Source organism: Panthera leo, chromosome C1 (assembly GCF_018350215.1).
Source record: "Panthera leo isolate Ple1 chromosome C1, P.leo_Ple1_pat1.1, whole genome shotgun sequence".
In the NCBI taxonomy this organism is placed as follows: Eukaryota; Metazoa; Chordata; class Mammalia; order Carnivora; family Felidae; genus Panthera; species Panthera leo.
The window spans coordinates 202,582,733-202,603,130 of NC_056686.1; the positions used below are offsets into that span (position 1 = coordinate 202,582,733).

Here is a 20,398-nt window from a genome sequence, read left to right on the forward strand (position 1 = left end):
AAACCAATTTCTGCTCCTGACACAGGTTCAGCCATGAGGTTGTTGTATCTGGGAGGGAAGAGTGAGTTATCTCCTTCCCTCCCTCCTTTCTGGGACTCTGTTCTCTCCTTTGCACCTAGGAGAGTGGGTACTGAGAATGCTGGTGTTGGAAGCAGAGAGGAGAGAATTCCTGAACTCCCTTCTCCTCATCCATTCTCCCCCATGTTTTTATGGGGTGGTGGGGAAATTGCTCCCTTGGTTACAGCCCACATGTAAACAGAAGAGGTGGCTGTGATGTTGTAATAACCCTCGTAGAGGAGATGGTTTGAACAGTAAAAGAAGCCGTAAGCATCTTTTCTGTTTTCTCCTGGGGCTCCTCCCTTCTTGAATACATGGGAATTTTCCTTGGCTTAGCACTGGCCATTGTCAAGTTAGTGATAGAGTTACTACATTCTTCCAAGATGTGACTTTCTCCATCCATTACCGTGCTAATCTCTAATCTAAAAGTTTAAAATATTACCTTTGGACACCTGTAGGCACGTGGCATTCAACTGAACGTGGCAATTATTTCTGGTCTTCAAATCGACTGAATCTGAGCACGTATTTGAATTCTATAATGGCAACACTTACAATAGATGAGGCACGTCTCTTAGAGTTGGTGGGAAGAAATAAAATTCTGTATGTAGAAAGTTGGATGGCGAGGTGGAGAAATAACTATATTTTTCTTTGTAAAAATGTATTATAGTGTAGTTCGCTGTATGTTCTGGAAAAAGGAACTGTAGTTTCTCTAAAAGTAAGTAATTGCCGTGAGAGGTTGAGGTGGGGGAAAATGCCACCTCCCAGAACTAACCACTATTAATATTCTCCCAGACTTTTTTTCCTGTGTAAGTATCTTTATAGTTTTCAAAAGTCATCTCCTATTATGCATACTATTATTAGCTGCTTTTTCCACTTAACGATATTCTGCAGCTATGTTTCCATAACAATTACCCTCTATTTTTTTAAACGGCCACCCAGAACCTAGTTGTATGGGTGCACATTAATTTACTTAGCCAGCCCTCTGTGGAAGCACTTTCAGGTTGTTTCCTATTTTTCACTGTTATAAATAACTTGGAGATAAATATCATTTTTACATCTTTTTAAAATTTGGCCAATTATTTTCATAGAATGAATCTTAGTACCCCTGCACCGGAGACATCCGCTTAGAAACAAGAATACGTCTGCTATAAAAATGCAAAGAAAATCCTTCTGTGACCCCAGTCCCTCCTCCTCATAGCCAGTGTGGCATATTTGCATGCTGTTTTGTTAAGTTGAGGTTTCAGTAAGGGTTAGTGAGCCACAGGAAGGATAACTTCATATTAAAACAACAACAACAACAACAACAACAACAACAACAACAACAACAGCAGCAAACAACTCCTACTTGGCATTTTCCTTCGGATTCCACTTGTGTTTCTCTACTCTTTCCCTCTGTTATCACTGGATACTCCCTTTACCTCCTTTATCTTGTCCAGAATGTTTCCTTTTTGGAACTTGGGTGCCAAGCTGTCCTTCAATTCTGTTCTGAGCTTTAGGTATTCAGAGGGAACGAGAGAGACTTCATACTCCTACAGATCCATTGAGAGAGAGAGAGAGAGAGAGAGAGAGAGAGAGAGAGAGAGAAGAGGTGGGGAGGGAGAGGGTAGAGAGAGAGGAGAGGAGGCAGAAGGGAAGGGAGGGAGAGAGAAACAATTTCACTAACAAAGAAACAAAGTGGACATTGAGATCTATTTGTTTATTCCTGAACCTCTGCTATATTGTTTTACACGCTGCAGCCTTTCAATACATTTTAATACTGGGCAAGGCAAGACTTTTAGAACTCTTTTTAAGAGGATCAAGTTAAACAGAGATGCAGGGCAAAGATCAGGAGAAGGAGGAAACAGAGGGATTTATTGCGGTGGGGGAGTGGATAGGAAACTCCCATCTAATTGGTAAAGATTTTGATGCCCAGGGAACTCTCCCAGCTCTTCAGGAGGAAGCTTTGCTGGGGTATCCTCAAGTTCAGTCAAAGTAATCTGTTCTTCTCTTACTCATGTCTGGGTGACAACAGCAACATCCCTGTGACTGAAATAAGACCAGGGACAGAGCCATGACTTTAGCCAGAGTAATAATCAATTATATTGCAGCATCCTTAGTGTAGTCCACAGGTACAGAGTGGATCATGATGCGAAGGAAAATCATCAGATTACTCAGGCCATGGCTAACCTGGTTCCCTTGAATGTAATCTGAGGATGAATACTCACATTTCTGAAGTAGCTTTTCCTTTTATTTTGATTCCTAACAAGTTCTATTTCCTCTTAAAATTGAAATAAACATTGATTTTTTTATTGTTGCTGTTGATGAACAATTTCTGATGTAGAGTCTTCCCGTTTTTGAGTTTTAACCTACTACTGTACTTCCTAGCCTAAGTAGAAATTGATTTCGGGAAGTGAAAAGATACAATTCTGTTGAACGGTTTTCATTTTACAATGATAGCTTAGTAGTAAATGAGGACATTAGAATAAACATCATGAGGTCCTGGCTGTGAGCATCAATAGTGTTTTTTTAATAGCTATTAGAGTTATCGAGTTTTCCATTTTATAATACCATTTGTGATTATGCTGGAGTGAGCAGAAAAGAGAAGGCTATGGTACTATGGATTTTTTTTTTTTTTTTTTTTTTTTGATGCATTAAGGAGGCATATTGGAATCAGAATCCCAGATTTTGGTTTCAGACCAAGCCCTACCACCTCTGTGGTACTCAGTGTGCCACTTTTCTGTGTATCTCAGTCATATTGTCTGTGAAATAGGGAAAATAAGACCGGCTTTACCCATATTTTGGGTTGTTGAATGGGCTGAAAGAGATAATGCACGGAAAGCCACTTTGTAAAAGGTGAAGCATGATCCATCTTAAGATACTACTGTTCAGAGATTATTCCTATAAACTGCTGTACAATTACCTAGGAAGACAAAACATTGGTCAAATTCCTTCTGAATGGTACTTTGTGAATAACCCCTGTAACCCACTAATTGATTTTAGGACCTGGTTAAAGCAGTCCCAATTCACTCTACTTTAACATTGTTGGTGATGGTCACATCATGGGCAAATCTAGGCTCTTCTGTGGCCTGGTTTGCTTTTCCTAAGAACAATCAGGGGCACCTGGGTGGTGCAGTTGGTTAAATGTCCAACTCTTGATTTCGGCTCAGGTCATGATCTCATGGTTCATGAGTTCAAGTCCTGCATCAGACTCTGCAAATGTGGAGCCTTCTTGGGATTCCACCCGCCCCCCCCCCCCCTCAAATAAATAAATAAACTTAAAAAAGAAAAGAAAAGAAAAGAATCAATTGCCCTTTGGTACCTGGGCATGGAGGACTGGATACTACAGATCTGTGGTTCTTAAACCTGGATTTCCATCAGACTCACAGGGAATTTTTAGAAGGTGCTTCTTCAAAATTCTCACTCCAGACTTAGTTCATAAGAATCTTCAGCAGCTGGGGCTCCCAAATCTGTGTTCCTAACCAGCTCCCCAGTGCTTCAGATGCACAGCTGGATTTATAGCTACACTTGGTATAGGAACCAGAAGGTGAGGGTTCTGTTTTTCGCTCTGTCAGGTACTAGTTGATTCTCTCTTGGCCTTACTTTTGACCTTAGTAAAATGTCTGTGAGTTTATTTTTTTTTTTATAAATTTTTTTCTAAACGTTTGAAAGCGAGAGAGAGAGAGAGAGAGAGAGAGAGAGAACACGAGCACAAGTGGGAGAGGGGCAGAGAGAGAGGGAGACACAGAATCAGAAGCAGTTCAGAATCTGATGTGGAGCTTGAACCCACAAGCCTTGAGATCATTACCTGAGCCACCCAGGTACCCCAAAATGTCTGTGTTTTTAAGTTGTGATCAAAATCCAGGAGAAGAGGATTCTTCAGATACTTCAGATACTTCAATGAAGCATTTGAAACCAATCTGAAGATTTAAACTCTCCTGAGAACCTCTGGTTGCTTTTGTTTAATAGTTGGGATCCTGGAAGCTTCTTTCCCTGAAACGAGTCCCACAGCTAAAGAAGTTTGGGACCCACTAAGAATCTACGACCCCTACATTACCTTCCAGCTCTGACAATCTGTGGTTATATAGCTACAGTTCAAATGCTCTCAGAGAAGGTGCTATAAAACTTTCTTTTGTTTCATGTTCTGGTTATTAAAAGTCAGCACAAATCTTCACAGCATTGAGAGACCAGCTTTGAGGATAATTTGGGTCTTCAAAGAACACTCCTCTGCCTCCTTGAAAAAGTTGTGTTAAAGCAATTAAATGTTATTTGAAGGAAAGAAAAAGCACAAGCTGACTACTGAATAACAGGACTAGTGTTAACAAAACAATCCTTACCCTGGGATCAAAGCCAGAGAGAGGCAGACAGATAGTGTGCAGGGGATAAGGGGAGAGAGGAAGAACGGGAGGTGTTAGAATGGCTTCGGTTCAATTAGGGATGCGGATGCGCAATTTGGGGATAGTCTTCTGAATTCAGAACAATAGCTGGCGATGGAAACGCGAATGGCCCCATGAGAACTCACAATGCAAGAAACACTGGATTCGGCATCTCTGTTCAGACAAGGGGCCAAATAAAGGAACAAAACAAACAAGCGGACATAATTGTTTGCCATTCAAGGGAGCCACAGACCGCTCGGCATATGGTGTGTGGAGATTCCGGAATGCACAGGCGATCTCATTTGGAATGACTATTCTTGTTCCAGAAGCCTGGGAGCCAGATGAGCTGGAGGCTGACTGAAAGATGAGGTGGACTGCACCCTCCATTTCTGATGCCGAAACAGTCTTTCTCAGCTTCAGCGCCCAAGGTATTCACCAGACTTGGCTCCAGTAGATATTCATTGTTTCCCAAACTCAAATCTCTCCCGCGAAGGACAAAGAGGTGCCACGACTGAAGAGATTTTGGAAATACGCGATAGACTGAAGAGTATCTCCAAAAGGGAGAGGCAAAAAGTCTTTTGAGTAACACTGGGAATAAGGGCCCCGGGTCCCCATATACCAATGGACGCGTGGGACGTCTGGTGCTTTTGTTGCTCTGTTTGTGGAGCGTTTAGACAATGGGGAAGACTGAGCTGTGGCCTGAGAAGGCCTGAGAGAGGTAACTACCTCTTAGTCTGGGGCTTCCTGGCTTAGAAGCAAAAATTCACGGAGCATCATGCTCCCTGGGGGCAGGGAGGGGAAGGTGGACATGGCTGTTAACAAATTTAACTCTCCCAAGCCTGTGTGTACTTAGGGAGTTAGTTCATTGCTTCTGAGCCATGTTACAAGGGGCAGAAGGAGAAATTCTTAGGCCAAATACATCTGGGAAACAGTTGAGGTAAAACAGGATTTTTTTTTTTTTTTTTTTTTTTTTTTATTGCAGGACTTTTCATAACCTTTGGTATTCTAGGAAAGGGATATTGTGTGCAGCTTTTTCCAAGTGATTTGCTCATGGAAATATTTATTTGCATGGCATCTCTTGGGACTAATGTTCAACAGAACACATGTTGCAAAGGAAAGAAACTGGGTCAAGGAATCTTAGGGACCCTAGTGTCTGCTTCCTCATCTCAGAAATCAGGGTATAGATCCGGAGAGAGAAAATGATTGCGTCAGGATCACACAGATGGTTTTTGTCTCACACTGGAAGAGAAACTAGGGTACCATGTAGAAAGTAACAGGTCTTAGGAATCTGGGTATACTCTTTCTACTACGTCACATTGTACTTGTCACTGCCCCTTTGTACAGGGGTTTGATGCTATTCAATAGCAAAGCTGAGATCAGGAAGGACGGATAATCGGGGGTCAGATTTTGGAGCGGTTTGAATGCGAGATATTTTTGAATTTTATCCAGGTGTGTTATACTTCATCTTGTCACTTATTACACCATATCATCATGGGTGCCACTGGAAGATTATGTTATTTTGCTCACATTTTGCTTCTTTCCCCATCTCTGCTACAGTGGGTGGAGTCTACTTCCTTGTCTCATTGATGTTGGGCTTGGACATGTGTTATGGGCTGAATTGTGTCCTCCCCCCACCCCAAATTCATATATTGAAGCCCTGACCCCCAGTACTTTAGAATGTGACTGTATTTGGAGATAAGCTCTTTAAACATGTGATTAAGTTAAAATGATGTTAGTAGGATGGGCACTAATCCAGTATGGCGGGTGTTCTTATGAGAGAAGGAGATTAAGGCCCAGACAGGCACAGAAGGAAGACCGAGTGAAGACACAGGGAGAAGTGACCATCTACAAGCCAAGGAGGGAAGCCTCAGAAGAAACCAACTCTGCCACACCTTGATCTTGGACCTCCAGCCTCTAGAACTGTGAGACGGTAGGTTTCTGTTGTTTAAGCCACCCAGCTGGAGGGACTGTGTCACAGCAGCCGTGGTAAACTAAGAGAATGTCTGAGAGAGTGTTCATGATGGGTAGGTGGCTATCATCCAAGGAATCATCAGGAACCCAGGCCTTTCCCATCTTGTGGCTCAGCCATCTTCAACGCATGGCTTCCAGAGTCAGTGTGCTTGTTTACAAGAAGATGGCAGTGGGAGAACTGTCTTATGGGCGATTTCTGGAAGTGGTGGTATATACCGCTTCCACTCACATTCCACGGTCAGAACTCCATTCGTGGGCACACCTGCTGCGAAGGATGCTGGGAACTGTAGTCTGGCTGTGCACCAGGAAGAAGAGGAAGTGGATCTGGGGATTAGCCAGCCAGTCCTGGCCATATCTCTTAACTACCCCGTGGAATAGGTTGTGTGAGAAAATGGCAATAACTTCTCTTAGATCATAGGGCTGGCTAGAAAAGGGCATATACTTTATAAAAGAAACTTGTGCTCATTAAAAAAAACTGTGTAGAAGTGTGAATATAAAAAGTAACAGGCCCGTTTGTTCTTCCCCTCCCAAAGCCAGGTCCTGGAGGAGACCAGAGCCAGCCCCATGGCCTCGTGGGCAGGAATATCCCATCTGCTAAGGTGGTTTGTGGGAGGCGGGGCTTCCCACCCGTGCTCCGATAAACGATTGCCCAGGGAGTGTGTTCCTCCCCTAACACAAAAGTCACTTTCCTGGCCCTGGCGGTGCCCTGATTGGGAAATCACCCTGATTTCTACACGCAGAGAAACGAATAATGCTTTCCTTTCTGACTGGCATTTATTTGGTGGCAACTGACTGAGATTCAGACGAGGTCAGGAAGTCAGAAAAGTATCAGATCATTTTGGCTGAAATGAGTTGAACATCAGCTGGCGGGACAACCCAGACACACACTCAGCGATCATTACCAATTTTTTAAAAGCTTATTTATTTATTTTGGGAGTGGGGGCAGGGGCAGAGAGAGAGGGAGAGAGAGAATCCCAAGCCCCGACACAGGGCTCGAACTCACGAGCCACGAGATCATGACCTGAGGCGAAACCAAGAGTCGGACGCTCAACCGTCTGAGCCACCAGGAGCCCCAATTATTAATGATTTCTAATGTTGGTGGTCTTGGCACAATGAAACACAATCATGTCAGTAGCTCCAACTTTGATAGAACAGAGTTGTTGGGACTCCCTTGCTTTTCTCTTTCTACTAGAACATGTTGATTCTAACTAAACCTTGTTTAAGCTTGGAGCAATTTAAGACAAATTTTTCTCATTTTAGACAAGGAGGTGAGTTGAGATGGATTACCATCAAGTCATTTCTTCCAGGAGCATTTGTTCTAAGCACAGGAATAGCCCTCCGGTTTTGCCCTCCCCGACATTTGCAACACTCACCTTTGTTTCTTGCTGTTTGATTCTCTTGGGTGTCTCTTCTCTCCCAGGAACCCTTGCCTCACTCAGGTGCTGTTGCGTTGTTAGAAAATAGGTTTTAATTCTCTTAAGGTGAAACGTTTCCCTCATTCACGTTTCATTCAACAAACATTTATCAAATGCCTTGTGGTACCAGGTCCCCAGAGTACTAAAATGAATGAGACAGTCCCTGCCCTCCAAAACCTGTTGTCTACGGGGGTTGGCCCCATTGTTGCAGAATGGTGTCTTGTGGGAAGCTGGGTTATCTTATTCTGTGTTCCAGGAGCAGTTTAATGCATTGAATGAAAAGACTGAACACAATCTTGATATTCTTAAAACATTAAAAGGTGTCATTCTGGGCATACACGCAAATGTAAATAATTTCCCTTATTATTGAAAAAGGTGGTTGAACGGGAAGTAAGGACACTATTGCTGGAAAATAGCACATTACTCAAAAATGATGTGGAATGAATCACTGGCTTTATTAGAAAGTAGTTCTCTATTAAATAAATTATTGAACCCATTTGGGAGGGGCCTAATAACAAATAGTCTATATTCTGTCTTTTCCTTCTGTCTGTCCTTCCTTTCCTCCTTCCTTCCCTCCCTCTGCTATCCCTCTCTCTCCCTCCCTTGATCTTTTTTTCATTTTTAACATTTATTGAAAACCTGCCACATTCATAGTGTTCTATAGCTAAGATTTTCCAGCATAGGCCATATTTTAATAATTTTATTCTTTTCCAATAAGATGTTTTATTAAATATTTAACTAACTGTGATTTGGTTTCAATATCCTTGTTAAACTTTTCACATGATAGAACTCACAAAATGGAAAAAAAATCCTTGCTAGGCCTTGGGCTTTTCTATCTGGCTTGGGAAGTATGCCCCTGGGTATGGTAAAGGTTCTGGAATAAGCTGGAATGGGACAGTGTGGGGACACACAGGTGAATAGGGCTCAGCCCCTGTTATGATCTAACAGGAGAGATAAGGTGAAATCTGAGTCTCTGTCACAAAGGCACAATTTACTGAGTGCACACCACATCCCTCATTGGCTTTCCCCAACCAATCTTTTAGGAAGTGTGTAGAAAGTGAGAAATTACTTCCACTTGATTTTATCCCTATACATTTAGGTTTGAGACAACCCTTATAGACAATATGTTTCCTAAGAATTGGCTTTTTGTTGATTTGATAAAATCCAAGATACTGAACTCATTGGGAGAATTTGACTTCTCTGTTATAAGTTGTGGGGGCCAAGAAACTATGGCCATCTGTTTTTGTAAGGCCTGGGGCTAAGAATGGATTTTACATTTTTAAATGGTTGACAAAAAATCAAAAGAAGACTATTTCATGACATGAGAAAATGATATGAAATTCAAGTTTCCATGTCCATAAATAAAGTTTTATTGGAACACAGCCATGCTTATTAATTTACATATTGTCCATGGCTGCTTTTGCTACAATGGCAGAGTTGAGTATTCATGATAGAGGCCATATGGCCCAGATGTAAAGCTGGAAATATTTATTATCTGGTCCTTTAAGAAGGCTTGCTAACCCCCTGATATATTGTTTTATTTGCTAGTGGAGAAAAGTTAAAAAAGGCATTTAACACCTGGACCCAGAATCTCTTCTAGAGAAGGAATGGTCTTTGTTTAGAAAAATCCTCAGATGGACCATTTGGATGTGCAAGGCTGGGAGTAGCACCCAGCTGCTTTGTATAAAAATGGAGGACAGATGCCTCTGTCCCTAACCTTCCTCGTCCAGTTTAGAAAGAAGTCTCTTATAGTAAAACGTACTCAGGTTTGAGTCCCACCTCTGTGTGCCTTCTGGACAGTCATTTAACCATTCTGATCTTCAGGTTCTTTATTTGTAATGTGAGAACAATAGCCAAATTTACCTCTCAGATTTGTCTGATGATAAAGTGAATTAATGTATATAAAGCACTTAACATAGGGCTTGGCACATAGTATTTTCTTAGCCTGTGCCTTGCCATTCTTGTTGTTCTTCTTCTCCTTTTCTTCTCCTTTTCTTCTTCTTCTTCTTCTTCTTCTTCTTCTTCTTCTTCTTCTTCTTCTTCTTCGAGAGACAGAGACAGAGAGAGACAGAGAGAGAGAGAGAGACAAAAGGAGAGATAGAAAATCTCAAGCAGGATCCATGCTTAGCATGGAGCCCAATGTGGGGCTTGATCCCATGACCCTGGAATCATGGCCTGAGCTGAAATCAAGAGTTTAACCTACTGAGCCACCTGGGTGCCCCGAGCCTGGCACATAATAAGCTTGCTATCTCTTCTAGCTATGATTTATGATTATCATGATTATATTTATAGGATACAGGAAAATTAAATGAAATAATATACACAAAGTGCCTAGAATACTGGCTAGCAAAATCCCTTTTACATTCCAATGGAAGGTACCCTGATGTTCAATCCTTCTTGGAGCCAGGTCTCTGATGCAGTCTGATCCTCAGATGTTTGGATGTGTATCTGAAGCCAGAACTGGTATCAGGGACACCTGGAGGGTCTGGGTAGTGTGACCCTTGGATATGAAGGGTGGGTGTGATTAATAATGAGTTTTAGCATAAGCAGTGTCCTTGTATAGAGCTGACATTGTCTTCTCAGAGGTTGAACAGGAAGAAACTGGTTAGTGGTGCAATGGGAGGTACAGTATCCAGAAAGAATCTACAGATAGTGATGGCTGTTTGCTTGATTTTCCAAGAAAATAAGGAGTGCCCAGGAAATAGGAATGTTTAACTTCACGCAACAGAGGCCGGGGGACACTAAGGAGTGTTTTTTGATGATGATGAGTTGTTTAGACCTTGTATCCTCAGCAAAGGGTTTCCATCAACTATAAACTTAGAATAAATGCTGTCGGCTGGTCTAGAAGCTGCTTTTAAAACCTGTTAGATGAGCGTACACCATTCTGTGTGTGAGTACTTGTTTAGAGCTTGGATTCTAGAGGCAGAAAGATGAGCCAAATTCAGATCTTGCGTTGGCCATTCATTAACAGTGACCTCGCACAAGTGACTTCACTCATCTGTGCCTCATTGGCTCACCTGTAAATCAGAAATAATAACAACACCTACTTTTGGTAGCCAGCTGGCCCCCAGGGACCCCCACCTACTGGTATTCACTCCCTTAGTATCTCCTCCTACATCGAACCAAGGTTTTCCACGTGACCCAGAGAACACACTAGAAGTAACATGTATCACTTTGATTCTCAGATTACTTGATCCAGGTGAAGCCAGATGCCGTGAAGTGAGGACACTCAGGCAGTCGGTAGAGAGGCCCACGTGGGTTGGAACTTAGGCCTGCCAGCAGCCACATGAATGAACCTTGAAATGGGTCCTCTGCCCCCAGAAGATAGCACCTCTGGCCAAATTTCCATCCACGTGAGAGATCCTGAGCCGGAACCACCCAGCCAAGCTTCTCCCCCCAGTCCTGACTCACAGAAGCGGAGATAATAAATGCTTGTTGGTTTAAGTTGCTGCATTTGGGGTACTTTGTTACATAACTGACACAGCACCTCATAGAGCTGTTAATATTTATAATGCTCTAGAACAGTACCTGCCACACAGTAATCAACATGTAAGTGCTTGTCAAACATATAAATTCACAGATAAATACATACCTAACTGAGGGATTAGGGTGAAGGAAGCGCCCTTTTGGTTGGTCAAGACTCAAATAGTCAAGTCTTGGCTGTTTCAAAATCAAAGCCTTCTGCTTTCTTCAGGGCAATCTTGCCTGTTTTCATAACAATCTGCGATAAGGAGGAGATCCTGATTTATATTTCCCACAGAAGAGAAGAGAGATTGAAATGGTAAGTGCCAAAGAAATTAAAAGTCATTTCGGTTTTTCAATTCATTACTTCTGGAAAAAAACTCAAGCCCAGCTTCATTACTAGTGCTCTGTTTTAGTGCTGATGATAATTGCAAAGGCAGTATTTTTAAATTAGAATGTATAAGACCACATGTAATTAACCTGTACAGAAGGGCTGAGACTTCATATTAGACTATTAAATCAATCCCAGCAGAATCACTAATGCTGAGCAATTGATTTGAAAATACTGTACGGGCAGAGTAAAGAAGCTGGATGCTAATTACCATCCACGAGAATTTAGCACACTCCTCGGATGTAGTTAGAGTGGCAGGCTTTTTCCTCTGGCCCTTAACCCACTCAAAGCTGAGAATGCAAATTAGTGCAGACTGAAGACTTAAAACAACCTGGAGTTTAAGGCAAGAGAGGGTTTTTCTGCTGCTCTTCGAGTGTGATGATCATAAGGGGACTCTCAACTGTTTGGATGCTGTGACTTGGAAGACTGAACTTGTGCGCTCTTGTTTTGGGATCCAGGTGAAAAGGAAGACTCTTATTACAGCATTTCTTTTTTTTTATTAAAAATTTTTAAAAATGTTTATTTATTTTGAGACAGAGAGAGAACGAGCTTGTGCATGTGTGCAAGCAGGGAAGGGGTAGAAAGAGAGAATCCCAAGCAGGCTCTGAGAAGTTGGTGCAGAGCCTGACATGAGGCTCAATCCCAGGAACCGTGAGCTCATGCCCCGAGCTGAAATAAGGAGTTGGACGCTGAACCAGCTGAACTGTGGTGCCCCTGGTTGTATTCTTTCTTGATGTGGTGGGCATGAGCTACTCCTTCTACTACTTGCATTTTGTGTACCACCCTCTTACCCATTCCTCTCTCAAGTCATCTCCATTTCTATTTCTTCTTGTAGGCTACCCTGTAACATCCATTGTCTTGCTTTATTCTTTGTCTTTTTCACTTGATGAATCATTCAAGCGACCTGCAAATACCTACTGGCTTATCCAACAAAAAGAGCAGTAACAACAGCAGCTTGCATTTATGGAGTGCTAGGGCACAGGATGCAAGTTGGCTATCGGAATCCAGTCCTTGCTTCCCCTAAGGGATGTGGGTGAAGCCAGGCACAGGGTCAAATTACACTTCCCGGGTTCGCTTGTGTTGAGATGTGGCCAAGTCCCTCCATGGCGCTGTGAGGAGAAGTGATGTGTGTCACGTCCAGGCCGAGCCCTTTCAAAGAATGGGTGTATGTCCTCCTGACTCCATCTCTTTGCCGGCTGGATGCAGACGATGACATGTCCCTAGAGCCACAAGATGGGGTGAGTCTGGGTCGCTGAATCGCCATGCGGAGAAAGGCCAAGATGAACCAGGTTCATGTTCAGGGGTCTATCGTGTGACCAAGAAACACTTTGTGTTTGGCCGATTGTACATTTTAAGGTATATCTGTCGTATCCCTTTAGCTTGCCCCCTGCTAACGTTTGCATGCATTACCTCATTTAACCCCCTAGCAACCGTATTAAGGGCACCATTATTATTCTATGTTACAAAAGAAGAAACAAGATCTCAGGAGATTAAACAACTTGTCTGAGGACACCCAGATAGTAACCGACAGACCCGGCACTGAGGAATTGCTAAAGAAGTTCAAAATGTAGTCTTTGGACTGTGGTAAGCTACAGGTTACAGAGGCCCATCCTCTTTATGACTGAGAATAATTAGATAACCAACCAATGCTGATGCTTTACAGCTGGCCATCCATTCTCACTGGTTGGTGCCTATGCCATGCTGCTATTAAATATTTTTTCTGCTTAAGGCAAACTATGGTGGCGGATGCCTCTCTCCTGTGGCTGTGAGGTTCTGTGGGGCTCCAGGGTGAAGAGGTTGGTGACCGTTGAGAAGCCATTCTTGTTCTTCCGGTGCACCATGATATGAATGCGGCCAACACTTCTTGGGCGTTCTTGTTGCAGTGCTGTAAATCTGAGTCTGGCTTCTAAAATAAAAACAATAACAACAACAATTTTTACAGGGTGGGGGTGGAGGTAGCAGGGAGAGTCAGGGGTCAGTCTTCTTTGGTTGGACGTTACTATTAGGCCTAATCAGGTTAAAATGAAACCCGGAATGATCACTGGCACTTCCTTCGTGTCTCGGGTTGGGTTCCTTCATGTGTGTTCATGTGAAGTGACCATTATGGATGTTCTCCCCGGGGAGACAAGTAGGGGAGTGGGGACCGGGACAGGGGGGAAAGGAAGGTAAGCAGGGGTGAGGTTTCAGGTGATGTTCCAACTTGTTGAATGACCTGGTGTGGAAATCACCTGCAGAGGTTGCCCCGACCCTTCACCTGGCAGGCTCTGGCTCCCGCGGTAACTCCCAGTTACTTCCGGGCCTCCGCGTGGCTGTGGTTGTTCTAGGGAAGTCCTCTGCAGATGCAGCAGGCATGGGGGCTCGGGAGGGCCACAGGGAACCTGACAGGGACCTGGGCAGGCACCGGCAGGAGCTGCTGCGCCTCAGGAGACGGCGCTTGTCCACAGACACTGGTGGCTTCTCTCGCTTCTCTTTCTCGCCTGGTTTCCCCCTCTTCCCTTTGCTAACCTGGGCTCCAGCCAAAGACCCCCCTATTCCATTACTTGGTTACATCTTCCCTTTTATGCCTTTGCCCTTTCATTCCTTTTGCTGGGAACGACTCCTCCTCTCTCCTCTTCCCTAACTCAGATCGCAGGCATCCCCGGTGCCCATCCAGAGGCTCTCCTTGTGTGGAGCCTTTCTTTACACCCTCAGCCTGAGGCATCTGTCCATCTGCCCTCTGCCAGCACTTCATATATTCTATCGCTGGCTGTGGAGCAGGAGGTATATGTTCCCTATCCTTTCCTGTCACCCCACACACAGCAGCGAGTTTGACAGGAAAGTGAGGAACGAGAGAGTACATGGCAATGGGAGCTGGGAGCCTCTGAGGCAAGGATGAGCACTGGGGCTGCTAGACTATACAGTACCTTGGTAGGAATTAGGCAAAACAGCCTCCCTGGGTAGGCAGAGGCTTGAGAAAGGTGCATGACTAGGTAAGGGTGCACGTTTCGGTTGGTTACTTTTGCACAGTGCACAGCTGGCACAACTATACACTGGGGCCCTACTTTGCACACTCTTCTCTGAGCTGGGTTCAGGTAGGGGATTGGGGATATATGTGGTTGAATCATAGAGGAAAGGAACTGTTGTCTGGATTCCTACAACATAGTATGTGTGAGGAAGGATAGCATTGTCTGAGAGAGATGTGGCCTAGGCCAGCTTTGCCTTCAGCATTGGGGTAATCATTAAAAAACATTTTTTTTAATCTTTATTTATTTTTGAGAGAGAGAGAGAGAGACAGAGACAGAGACAGAACATGAGTGGGGGAGGGGCAGAGAGAGGGAGACACAGAATCCGAAGCAGGCTCCAGGCTCTGAGCTGTCAGCACAGAGCCCGACACGGGGCTCAAACTCATGAACCGTGAGATCATGACCTGAGCTTGGAGTTGGGTGCTTACCTGACTGAGCCACCCAGGCGCCCCTGGGGTAATCATTTCTGATGGTACTGTGACAGGTGTCAAAACTTGCCCCCAATTTTTTGATGCTCCTTCCATTGAGAGGTGGGACAAATTCCCCACAAATATTAGTGGCCTCAGTGACCCACTGGCAACCAACAGAATGGAATGGAAATGACACCGAGTGACTCCTGAGGTTGGGGTAAGTAGAAGCTATGTTAGTTTCTACTTTTGTTTCTTGGAACACTTACTCTTGGATGCTGTGTGTCAGAACCCAGCTGCCATGCCGTGAGAAGTCCAAACCACATGGAGAGGTCATGTGGAGGTGCTTGCTTCAAGGAATGGCCCCAGCTGAGCTCCTGGCTGACAGCCATCTTGGACGTCCAGCCCATTGGGCTTTCAGATGACAGCAGCCCCTCCCCCCCCCCCCCCCCCCCCCATCTGACTAAAACTACATGAAAAGTCCTGGGTAAGAATCACCCAGCTGATCCAATTCATGATGGACCAAATCCCAAACCAGAGAAAGTGACTGTTTTTAACCACTAAGTTTTGGGGGTATTCATCATGCAGAACAGGCAGGTAGATTGCCTCTGCCTATCCTTGCTTCCCAAAAGTGTTTTGTGTTGAGGTCTGGGTGGAGAGAATATAAATTTCCAAACAAACCCTTGGGTTCCCCTGTGTTTGTACTAGATGTTTTCTTATTTAAAATCTTTGTGACATTTCACACATATTTGAAGCTGGGAAGGCTTGTTGATGGGTTAAATTTAGAGGCTGTTACTTTCTTGTATTGTCAGTAAGAAAAGCAGCTCTATTAATAAGATTTAAAATGCCTTTTAGTTATTTGCGGTTGGTTAGATCTACCTGAGGAGGGTTGCATACCAATGCCACATTAAAGAAGGAAAAGGAAAGGAAAGAAAAATCCCTAAGTTCTTTAATAGAGTCTGACGTTACAGTTTTTAAAAATTCTTGGCCAAGATTCTACTAAGTTGTGCTCAGTGGAGTTTGTGCCATATTTAGTTTGTCATCCAGAAAACTTCCATGGAAATTGAGATTTGGAGGAAGACAAGTGAGGATCCCACCTGAAGCCTTCAGGTAGCCCAAAGTTGCCAAGGTGTTTGGAGTTCAAAGTTGAGTAACTTAGTTTTCTTCCTTCATTTGTCAGACTGAAAACCAAAAGTGGATTTTCGGGATTCGAAGAGATTATCACCCAGGCAGAACTTACGTTTGATTTTGTATAAGCAAGTACACTTCAGGAAATTAATGAAACCGGCTGAACTTTAGTATTTGATGGGCCCAGGCTTCAGGTGCTTTAAGATTGATTTGGAATCATTCTTCCACTGAAGGCAGTGGTTATAGCCGTGTTCTGACTGGTTGCTAAACTAGATAGCCTCTTCACATTTGGCTGATTTAACACATCTTCCAAGGGGAAGGGTTACTGCAGATCTAGTATTTGGACTTAGTTAGGTCTCTGAGTCATGGCTTAGGGGTTGTCTCAGGTTGATGTATTAAGTGCTGTTCTTCAATTTCCAGGTTATACTGTGGTTTTCCATGCGTTTCAGACCAGTCTTCCTGTATGTTAGTCCTAGGGAGGGACCAGTGCAATACACATGACTGGGGAGCAGTGAAGTAGGGATGTGAACACAGACTTCCTTTATTTTATTGTTCCTTAGCTCCCCGAGGCAGCAAGGGGTGCAGGCCCCCCTCCTAGGCAATAAGCAGATTCAGTCAAGATGATGCCCTGAGCATAATCAGGCATATGAGCTATGCCCCAGGCACTGCTGGGAATGGGCGCAGGTCAGGCGAGCAAGATGGGCATGATCTCCTTCAGGGAGTTTCAAGTTGAGTTGGGGAGACAGGTAGTCACATCACAGACATAACCCCAGTGTAGTGGGGGATCATGAAGGACATGCACAGGGAACCGTGATCACGATTCCCAAGAGGGACTTACTTAGGACAGAGCGGAGAGGGAAGGCATTTAGCCTCCAGCCTGAAGGATAAGAAGGTTCTATTATTGAGAACGGGAGGTCAGAGGGTGGGGGAAAGGGGCAGATGACCTCAGAGAAGAGAGGTTTGCACTTGACAGTGACTGTTTTGAGGGTATTTTATTATGTCTTCCTGGTGTATTAGCTGTCTCAGCCTTAGCTCTCATGGGGGCTTTCTGGGCTCAGCGGACTGAGGGAAGATATTTGTTTGGGAGCTAAGGGCCCCTACTGCCCACACCTGCTCTCACCTTTACAGATAGTTTTAACTTGAGGGGGTCTCCTGGGAGTTGTCAGATGTAGTGCAGGCCCTACCCCCTGCCTATACCAACTCCTCACTTGAGTGCTGTTTTCAGTTCCACTGGAAGAAGTATCCAAGGAGCCCTGGGGCTGACAGGTCTGTGCAGGACATTGTTTTGCCAGGCCAAGTGGAAGGGGGTTGGGCCTGGGCTATTCAGCTGCCCTAGAGCTTGGTGGGATGGGGTGTGGACCTGCAAGTGTGCAGAAGACCCTGGGGAGATAGAACTCTTGAATCCTACCATTGGCTCTGGTCCCGCTGAAATCACCCACTCCTCCTCCTTGAGTCCCAAGCATAAAGTCAGGGCAGCCTGATAAACCACCAAAGAAAAGAGGCACGGTCCATGTGTGCAGGTATGCACACGCGTACACACTCATTAATCTGGAGAGGGTGGGGCAGAGACACTTTGTACAGACTCTCCAAGCTCATTTAAAGTCTTAAGAAAATTCCTCAAAGGCTCCATTTATCTTTTAGAAGGTCAATTTCTTTCAGAGGTGTTCTACATCAAGGTTATTTACATAGATTTTGCTAGAGGGAAGGGTATTGCTTATCCAACAGAAAGTAAATCCACTTTTCCTGTGTGGTTTTTTTTCCCCCCCTCTTCTCTAGAGCATTGGAGACAACTCAGCATGCATCTTTTTGGAACCTGACTCTGAGCTCCAGTCTCTCATGTCCCCAATTACAATGGCCTCTAACCCATGGCTCATCCAAATCCCTCATGGCTCAGAGTAAACACATTTTCACTAGTTAGTCTTTCCATTGGGAAGTCACGGGACATCTTATTGTAAGTAACATCAGATGAGATTTTGGGAGAGTTTCACCAAGTGTAAATCAATGCCTTGAGGCTTTGGGAGTATTCCTTCTTGTCCTTTCTCTTGGAATATGCAGTTTATTCCCCATGGGTATAGTTTAGCATGATCTCAAACTAGAAACTTATTGAAAGTAATCCCCAACACAATTCCAAACTTTCTTGAACATCTCTTTCAGCAAAAAGAATAGAATCTAGTTTTTTCCCCCTTATGAATAAATGCACATGTCATCCAGTTTTTCCACCTCAATTTAGGAGGGAACAAAGTATTACAACTCTGGGTCAGGGTCAGGGTCATCTTTATTTGTCTCTGAAGTGTCCTGGGATCCACTAAGCCATCACCGAACTCTGCAGGCTTGTTTGTGTACCTGCTCTGTGCCAAGCTCTGTGCTGGGTGCTAGGGATGGAAAACTACTCAGGATATCACCTTTACCTCGGAGAAACTAAGGTGTACCCCAGCAGCAAAAGACAGGTAGAGAATTAACCATAGGATAAAATGACAAGGATAAAAGGGAGATACTTATATATTATAGATATATACACTACAGGAATGAATAGATGGGAAAGGAAATCTTTCTGCCGTGGGGAGGAGGAGGCAGTGGGTGATTTGTTCCCTAGGGGACATTTGGCAATGTCTGGGGACATTTTTGATTGTTAAAATTGGATGTTGGCGGGGTGGGGGAGTACTCCTGGCATCTAATGGGTAGAGGGATGCTGTAACCATCCTATAATGCTTGGGACACCCTGTTACAAGAAAGAATTGGGTCCTTCAAATGTGAAGGATGAGAAGTAATACCCTGGGGTCTGAGCTGGACCTGAAACATGGCTGGAGTCTACTGGGCTGCAAATAGGGAAGGCCATTCTGTGCAAAGCCCTTACTCCATCCCTGGCTTTGGGGATGCTACAGGGGGCAAGACTGAGAAGAGATGAGGCTCTGGGTTTGGGGGGCTCAGCTCGCAATGATGGTGTTCCTGGGTGGCTTCAGAGTTGGCTTTAGGTGGTTCCTGCACCTAGTGTGGTGCAAGTCAGGGGTAACTGGGCAGGAGAATGATATTTTCTTCTTTTAATGGTGGCTCAAGAGGGAGAATTGAGGAATTCTCTTGGCCCTGAAGAGAATGGGTGTACAGCATGCCTGGAAAGATACAATGGAGAGAGCAACAGCAGGAGATACCCCCACCCCCCACCACAATAAGTGACTTAACTTGGACCTGTGCTTTGCAACACTAGGGAGGCAGCCAGCCCACTGCATATGAGCACTTAGAGCTAGAGACTTAAGGGCCAACTGGTAAACCTGTTCCACCCCAGGATCTGGACTGGAAGGCTGGAGCCGTACCTTTGATTTTCTGATGTCTTTGGACAGATGCTAGAAAGGTGTTCTTAAGTGAAGTGAAACAGCATTATCTGAATGGACCCTTCACCCCCCACAACCCTGCGAGGTTGCTCCCCAAAAGGTAATAGTACATTTAAGTACAATAGTACAATTAAAGAAACTGAGACTCAGAGCAGTTTGGGTGCTGCTGATTGGAAAGGTGGAGAAGCCAGAGTCCTGGTTTGGCTGGTGGACCAAGGCTGAGCTATTTGCTGGAATTGTCCATAGCCCTCGATCGGCTCTGTCCTCCAGCCCTCTGACAGCTGCTCTCACTTGCGCTGGGCTTTGTGGCCTCTGTTTTCCCCTAGCTTTCATTTAACACCACCATGAGAACACTCCAAGGGTGGGCGCCTGGGTGGCTCAGTCAGTCAAGCTTCCGACTTTAGCTCAGGTCATGATCTCACGGTTCGTGGGTTCCAGCCCTGCATCGGACTCTGTGCTGACAGCTTGGAGCCTGGAACCTGCTTTGGATTCTGTCTGTCTGTCTGTCTACCTCTCTCTCTCTCTCTCTCTGCCCCTCTCCCACTCTCACTCTGTCTCTCTCTCTCTCTTAAAAATAAATAAACATTAAAAAAAAAAAAAGGTGTAAGAATGAGATCTCTCACAATACCTCACCCTGGGGGAATTGTTTGGTTGTGCTTCCTGCCATTATCCATACAGATCTATAGTTGCAAAAATAGCATAATTGTTGCCGAGTCCTTTTGCACATGTGATGTGCTTGCCCATGTTCTGCATAGACCCCATGAATCATTTTAATGAGCGCATGTTATTCCATCAAGGTGGAGTGCTATCATTTACCTATCAATTCCCCTCTGTGGTCATTTCAGAGGCTTCCAGAGTCTCAGAATCACAAATATCATTGTAGTGAA

The 20,398-nt window shown here is 44.4% G+C and overlaps 1 long non-coding RNA gene across 1 annotated transcript; it reads left to right on the top strand.

Annotated features, from left to right (window-relative positions):
- Positions 1-4,745: 4,745 nt before the first annotated feature.
- Positions 4,746-11,239, top strand: LOC122228297. The gene is made up of 2 exons (XR_006206508.1): positions 4,746-4,837; positions 10,981-11,239. It is a non-coding gene; the product is annotated as an uncharacterized LOC122228297 (long non-coding RNA).
- The last annotated feature ends 9,159 nt before the right edge of the window (positions 11,240-20,398 follow it).